Genomic DNA, 8,117 nt, shown 5'->3' on the forward strand with positions numbered 1-8,117 from the left:
CTTTAACAGTTAATTTTACTCATTTTCATTAATTACTAGTTTCTATGTAACTGTTTTTATATTGTTTTACTGTATTTTTTATTCAAGAAAATGTTTTGAATTTATTTATCTTATTTTATTTTATTATTTTATTTTAAAAGGACCTTATCTTCACCATACCTGGTTGTCCAAATTAGGCATAATAATGTGTTAATTCCACGACTGTATGTATCGGTTTCGGTTGATATCAGTATCGGTAATTAAGAGTTGGACAATATCAGAATATCGGATATCGGCAAAAAGCCATTATCGGTCCGACAAAGACTAAATTGTACCAAAAAAAACGCAACAATTTTTCCATAAGAAATAATGTATATACACTTAATATGCTCTAGAAACCCCCCAAAAATTAACAAAAACTGAATTTGGAATACATAAGTGATGAATGAAAAGGGTTAATGAACATTTAACATCACAAAGCACAACTACAAGTGTTCACAAAGTACACAGAACAAGAATTATGATGAATAGAACGGGACAAGTGGTAGACAATGTTTATTTGTTGTTGTTTTTTATTGAGACAAAGATAATTTATGTATTTGATTGATTGAATGAAATAGTTATTAGTAGATTGCACAGTACAGTACATATTCTGTACAATTGACCACTAAATGGTAACACCCGAATAAGTTTTCCAACTTGTTTAAGTCGGGGCCCAGGTTAATCAATTCATGGTAAAGACTGGTTCCCATACCGGGAGTCGAACCCGGGCCGGGAGTCGAACCCGGGCCGCCTGGGTGAAAACCAGGAATCCTAACCGCTAGACCATATGGGAATTTAATATTTGTTTACTTACTATGGCATATTATTTGTTTGTTATTTATTTGTTCACTGTTATGTTACAGAGAACAAGGAAATTGGATAAAATTGCTATTGTATGGAAAGGGATAGGATTAAACGGCATTGGAAATGACATAATTTACTATAATTTGAGCCTTCCATACATGAATATTAGGAAACACAAACAGAAGTGTGCGCACAAGCCTGTTTACACCCAGGGGACGCTGTTTTGCCAGTGGCATCATTTTTCCAACAGTTATCTTAAGTTTTTTTTAAAGTAAAACAGCATTGTAAGCATTAGTACACACATTCTGTGGTAATATTTTACTGTAGCAGATGGTCCTGAGCAACATCAAATCAGGTATGTACAATCATTTTACTCAAAATTAGATACGTTTACGCTTTCGGTACGATAAGTTGTCATTTGCCCCTTGGCAACACTAATGGAAGAGTGCTATATGAAAAAAAAAAAGTACATTTTCCTCATTGTCTGAAGACATTAGTTCAGGCCAAGGCAGTCTATCAGCCCATTGTAGGCAGATTCGTCTTTAGTAACTCATATTTTTCAAGTACCGTACTACAGCAATGTTGCACGAGAAAAACTATGGAAAAACAATGCCACATTAATCTGAGAACGCAAGCTGAGACACGCATACGAAATATTCAACCTTCATTCCCTTTAGCGCCACAGTATCAGTAGAGTCCGAGTACTCCCTGTTCTCTGGAGGACGCCCAGCAGCCATCCTATCCCCGCCTTATCTCTGAGTTCCCACCACCGGCAAAAAAAAAGGGAGGTCTTTAATTTGACTCTTATCACGGTGGTGAAGGATGTGTGATGAAATAAAGGCTATGTGTGTTTGCTGCAGGAGGTCAGAGCCCCCGCCACGCCATGACACAGGTCTGCAGCCCCACTTTCCCAGGCCTACTTGATCATTAGCACACAGAGAAGCGGAGGGAACTCTCCTCTCTGTGGACATTAAATGATGAAAAATAAGTCACTGGAGGGGATAAAGAGTAACATGCAGTTTGAGCACAGCGTAGCGACAAAACAAATGTTAATGCAGAGCGGTTGATATTTCCCATCATGCAGTTCTACTGCATTCATATTTGTGTTTGGGAATATTTTATGCCCTCGCATGCTGCTACTGGCGTGTGCAATTATAACAGGATTTGAGCTAATGAGGATTTCAAGACGTCACCTGAGGAGTACACATTGCTGTTGTTTGATAAGCTATGCCTTTTTAACTTGTCATATGCACACAGTGATTATGGCCACGCACCGTTATGGGATCGCTTTCTACAAAATGTTGAACATCTATGATGTCAGAGGTGATAAGGCTCTAAAGTAGGGGTCCCCAAACTACGGCCAAAAATATGGCCAATAAGTAAAAAAAATGTTGGGTTTTTTTTTTAATCGGCCCTGTCCACCCGCTTAAGCAACTCATATTTATTATGAATATTGATGTAGATGCTCATATCCTCTGTACAGTTTTACTTTACAAAAGAGAAGTGTGGGATACTTCTTTTGTTTCCTTTTGTTAAACTTTATTAAAGGTTTGGATATATTTTGTGTTTGGCACAGCAGCAGGAGGGGATTGTGGGGAAAAGAAGGAGACAGGACAAAAAAAAAGATCAATCAATCGATTGAAAAAGATAAGGATGCATGTGCCTGTTTAAAGTTAAAGTTAAAGTCCCAACAATAGTCACACACGCACTAGGTGTGGTGAAATTAACCTCTGCATTTGACCCATCCCCTTGTTCTACACCCTGGGTGGTGAGGAGAGCAGTGAGCAGCAGCAGTGGCCGCGCTCGGGAATCATTTGGTGATTAAACCCCCAATTCCAGCCCTTGATGCTGAGTGAGGGAGGCAATGGGTCCCATTTTTCTAGTCTTTGGTATGAGTTTGAACTCACGACCTTCCAGTCTCAGGATGGACACTCTAACCACAAGGCCACTGAGCATATTATTGTTAATTATTACTACTTAATTATATATTATATATATAAATATATACACTACCGTTCAAAAGATTGGGGTCACCCAAACAATTTTGTGGAATAGCCTTCATTTCTAAGAACAAGAATAGACTGTCGAGTTTCAGATGAAAGTTCTCTTTTTCTGACCATTTTGAGCATTTAATTGACCCCACAAATGTGATGCTCCAGAAACTCAATTTGCTCAAAGGAAGGTCAGTTTTGTAGCTTCTGTAACGAGCTAAACTGTTTTCAGATGTGTGAACATGATTGCACAAGGGTTTTCTAATCATCAATTAGCCTTCTGAGCAAATGAGCAAACACATTGTACCATTAGAACACTGGAGTGATAGTTTCTGGAAATGGGCCTCTATACACCTATGTAGATATTGCACCAAAAACCAGACATTTGCAGCTAGAATAGTCATTTACCACATTAGCAATGTATAGAGTGTATTTCTTTAAAGTTAAGACTAGTTTAAAGTTATCTTCATTGAAAAGTACAGTGCTTTTCCTTAAAAAATAAGGACATTTCAATGTGACCCCAAACTTTTGAACGGTAGTGTGTATATATTACATAATTATTATTAATTAGCATTGGCTGCACGGTGGCCTAGTGGTTAGCATGTTAGCTGTATGGTCAGGACATTGAGGGTTTGAATCCCTGCTTGTGTAACGGAGGCCATGTGTACGTTAGTGAACCTCACTCCCTTGCAACTTCAAGAGTGTGCTGGCTGCCAAGTTAACCAGCCCGGGCTTTTAGCTCGGTGGTCAGCACACTCGCCTCCCATGCGGACCACCAGGGTTTGGTAAAAAGGCAGGGGGCAGAATCACCTGGGTTACTCTTGGGCACCTCTGTGTGGAATTTGAATGTTCTCCTTCTCTCTAGGCTCCTCTCACATCCCATAAACATGCATGTTAACGTCAGTTCAGTACTTTCCAAATTCTGTGGTGGGGCTCCCTGTGAGACAGGGGCCTGGGAGGCATGGGTGACTTTCAGCATTAAAGTCTTTATTTATAAATAAATATCAGCTTTCTCAATACTATTTTATTTCAAAAGGAGAGTAAAAAAAATGTTGTCCCCTAGGGAAACATGACAGGACTTTATTGTCCTTCAGTGTGAATGTAAGTGGGAACGGTTGTTTATATGTGCTCTGTGATTGGACTGATGAATCAAGCCTGGACTCTGATGCTACGCTCATCCCCTCCAGACCTTCCTGATAGCTTGACATTGACGTTCTCCTCCGGTTTTGGATCAACGTTAGCAATAAAAGTGATTGTTGTAAATATTTCATTAGATTTAGCTTGAAAACTCTTCCCTGCACTCTTCCATTACCATGTTAGCTCGGGAGCTAATAAGCTTAATGTAGAGAAGCACTATCCAGGTTTGAGCCCGAAATAAACCTCACTCACTTTTTTAACACATTTTTAATTATGAAATGCATAGTTACTCACCACTGATGAACAATAATGAAAGATGATTGGTAGAACAGATACAATAGGAGTCATGGTCTAAGCCGGGGGTCGGCAACCCGCGGCTCTAGAGCCGCATGCGGCTCTTTAGCGCCGCCCTAGTGGCTCTCTGGAGATTTTTCAAAAATGTATGAAGAATGGAAAAAGATAAGGGGAAAAAAAATCTATTTTTTTGTTTTAGCATGGTTTCTGTAGGAGGACAAACATGACACAAACCTCCCTAATTGTTACAAATCACACTGTTTATATTAAACATGCTTCACTGATTCGAGTATTTGGCGAGCGCCGTTTTGTCCTACTTATTTTGGCGGTCCTTGAACTCACCGTATAGTTTGTTTACATGCATAACTTTCTCCGACTTTCTAGGACGTGTTTTATGCCACTTCTTTTTCTGTCTCATTTTGTCCACCACACTTTTAAAGTTGTGCATGAGTGCACAAAGGTGAGTTTTGTTGATGTTATTGACTTGTGTGAAGTGCTAATCAGACATATTTGGTCACTGCATGACTGCAAGCTAATCGATGCTAACATGCTATTTAGGCTAGTGATATCTATATATTGCAGCATTATGCCTAATTTGTATGTATATTTGAGCTAATTTAGTTTCCTTTAAGTCCTCTTAATTACATTTATATCTCATGACACATGTAATATGGCTTTTAATTTTTTGCGGCTCCAGATAGATTTGTTTTTGTATTTTTGGTCCAATATGGCTCTTTCAACATTTTGGGTTGCCGACCCCTGGTCTAAGCCAAGGGTGTAAAACTAATTTTAGATTGGGGGCCACATTGAGAAAAATCTACTCCCAAGTGGGAGTAGACTGGTAAAATCAAGGCACGATAACTTAAAAATAAAGACAACTTCCGATTGTTTTCTTTGTTTAAAAATAGAACGAGCAGATTTTGAAAATTTACAAATCATAATCTTGTTGTTTTTTTTTTTACACTTACATGTTGCGGTTAATAGTATTCCGTCTTTATTTGTTGTTATTTATTCTTTCTGAATAAATGATGTGATAATGTTCATCTGTCAACTCATTGGTGTTAATTTTCAATCTATCAAGATAAAAATGATAAATAATAAAACCAAAATCAAATTACAGGATGCTATTTATGTAGTTTGTTCATTTTCCTCGACTGGTGCACTAACATTATGTTGTTTTATTTTTATTTTTTACATGATAACATACGAATAATTTCTATTGCAACATCTAGTGGACGCATTTAGAACAGTGGTTTCTTTCATTCAAAAATTTCGGCTCATTTTTATACTTAGCAAACTCATCACGCAGGCCGGTAAAACCTGTTTGCAGGCCGGTAAAACCTGTTTGCAGGCCTGATCCGGCCGGCGGGCTGTACGTTTGACACCCCTGGTCTAGGCTTTATCCTGTCCGCCTCCACCTCCTGCTAATGTTGCTAACAGTGCTACTGCTAGGTCGCACCAGCTAGCTGTCAGTGAATTTGTTTCTCTACAGCAGGGGTCACCAACGCGGTGCCCGCGGGCACCAGGTAGCCCGTAAGGACCAGATGAGTTGCCCGCTGGCCTGTTCTAAAAATAGCTCAAATAGCAGCACTTACCAGTGAGCTGCCTCTATTTTTTAAATTGTATTTATTTACTAACAAGCTGGTCTTTTAATTCTAAGAGAGACAAAACTCAAATAGAATTTGAAAATCCAAGAAAATATTTTAAAGACTTGGTCTTCACTAACTGACAAAGAAACAGATAACAGATTTGGTGTCCAGTTCAAAGTGTGACATGGTTTATTTAAAAATGTGAGAGTTGACTTTTGTATTTTACATGAGTTATTATTTGTACAAACATGGTGCAAAGTAATTCATGATTAGTTAAAAAAATGTTAGTGGCTAGCTAGTTAAAATGGGATATTGTAATTTCCCAAGACTGTCTTAGAAGTGATCATTTGAAAATGTTCAATTTGGAAAATGTGCACTTAGAGAAAATATAAAAATAAAGTGTTGCATATTGATATTTATCTGTTTCTATATATATTTATTGTAAGAAATCATTAAGATGATCAGTGTTTCCACAAAGATAAATATCATTAGTTATTAATAATAACATAGAGTTAAAGGTAAATTGAGCAAATTGGCTATTTCTGGCAATTTATTTAAGTGTGTATCAAACTAGCCCTTCGCATTAATCAGTACCCAAGAAGTAGCTCTTGGTTTCAAAAAGGTTGGTGACCCCTGCTCTACAGTAAGTCTACATAATTATGTTGCTTGTTGTAATTCTAATACCCATCCATCCATTTTCTACCGCTTGTCCCTTTCGGATCACGCGGGTTGCTGGATGATCACATATTTCTTGTGCTTTGAAAGCGCATTGTAACAAAGTTGACTGTAGACGCTACTGCTATGTAACACAGGGTGCTGCCATCTTGCACTGATGTATGCTACACTACACTATTATGCTGTACATTTCATGATGTATTATCCATCTATCCATTCATTTTCTACCGCTTGTCCCTTTTGGGGTTGCGGGGGGTGCTGGAGCCTATCTCAGCTGCATTCGAGCGGAAGGCGGGGTACACCCTGGACAAGTCGCCACCTCATCACAGGGCCAACACAGATATGCATTTATAAAATATCACCAACTTAAGGTGAATGAGATGTGTTTTATGTGTGGGAACAAACTCTATATTGTTTGATTTTGTTAAAATTGTGTTTTTCTGTGTCCATTAATCCATTAGCTATATTTTATAGTGTTTTCAAAGATTTTTCAATTTGTGGAAAACATTGGGAAGAACAAAAATTTGTAAAAAAAAAAAATCTGAAAAACAATCGAAACATTTACGACACCCCTGCCGAGCCACCTGACGAAGATTTTTGTTGTAGGCCACTATAGTCATTGATACTGTACAGTGCCATGCTAATGACATGTAATCAGACATTTGTCATAAATAATCAAAATAATGTTTCAGAGATTTTTTGCAAAATATAAGGAACACATTTTCACTGTGTTTTTGATTGACATAACATTGTTAAAACTTGAAATCAAGGAGGGAGGGTAAACAACCTTTGTAATTTCTAATCAAACACATATTAATAGACGGAATAGACATTGACAGTGTACAATAAATCTAATTTTAGGTGTAATAATAGATCAATATTAACTATAAATCTCATATAAAAATATTCAAATGTATCATGTATCATGTCAGAACAATGGCATGTGTTTATATTTTAAATACACATAACTGTGAACCCTAAACTAACACCCTCCCCGGATTGCTAATAATCAAATGTAAGCAATCAAATGCAGATACTTTTTCTTATGCCTTCTGATCTCTCTCTCTCTCTCTCTCTCTCTCTCTCTCTCTCTCTCTCTCTCTCTCTCTCTCTCTCTCTCTCTTTCTCTCTCTCTCTCTCTATGTCCACTACTTGATGTACATATCCTACCCCCCCACCCCCCCCTCCACACCACTGATTGTAAATAATGTAAATAATTCAATGTGATTATCTTGTGTGATGACTGTATTATGATGATAGTATATATGATAGTATATATCTGTATCATGAATCAATTTAAGTGGACCCCGACTTAAACAAGTTGAAAAACTTATTCGGGTGTTACCATTTAGTGGTCAATTGTACGGAATATGTACTTCACTGTGCAACCTACTAATAAAAGTCTCAATCAATCAATCAATGAGGTGGTGACTTGTCCAAGGTGTACACCGCCTTCCGCCCGAATGCAGCTGAGATAGGCTCCAGCACCCCCCGCAACCCCTAAAGCAGGGGTGCCCACACTTTTTCAGCAGGCGAGCTACTTTTTAAATGACCAAGTCGAGGTGATCTACCTCATATATACATCCACATATACACACACACACAC

General features: G+C 38.0%; 1 non-coding gene across 1 annotated transcript; it reads right to left on the minus strand.

Annotated features, from left to right (window-relative positions):
* Positions 1-724: 724 nt before the first annotated feature.
* Positions 725-814, minus strand: trnae-uuc (transfer RNA glutamic acid (anticodon UUC)). The gene has a single exon. It is a non-coding gene; the product is annotated as a tRNA-Glu (tRNA).
* Between the last annotated feature and the right edge of the window lie 7,303 nt (positions 815-8,117).

This window comes from Entelurus aequoreus, linkage group LG09 (genome assembly GCF_033978785.1).
Source record: "Entelurus aequoreus isolate RoL-2023_Sb linkage group LG09, RoL_Eaeq_v1.1, whole genome shotgun sequence".
Classification (NCBI taxonomy): domain Eukaryota; kingdom Metazoa; phylum Chordata; class Actinopteri; order Syngnathiformes; family Syngnathidae; genus Entelurus; species Entelurus aequoreus.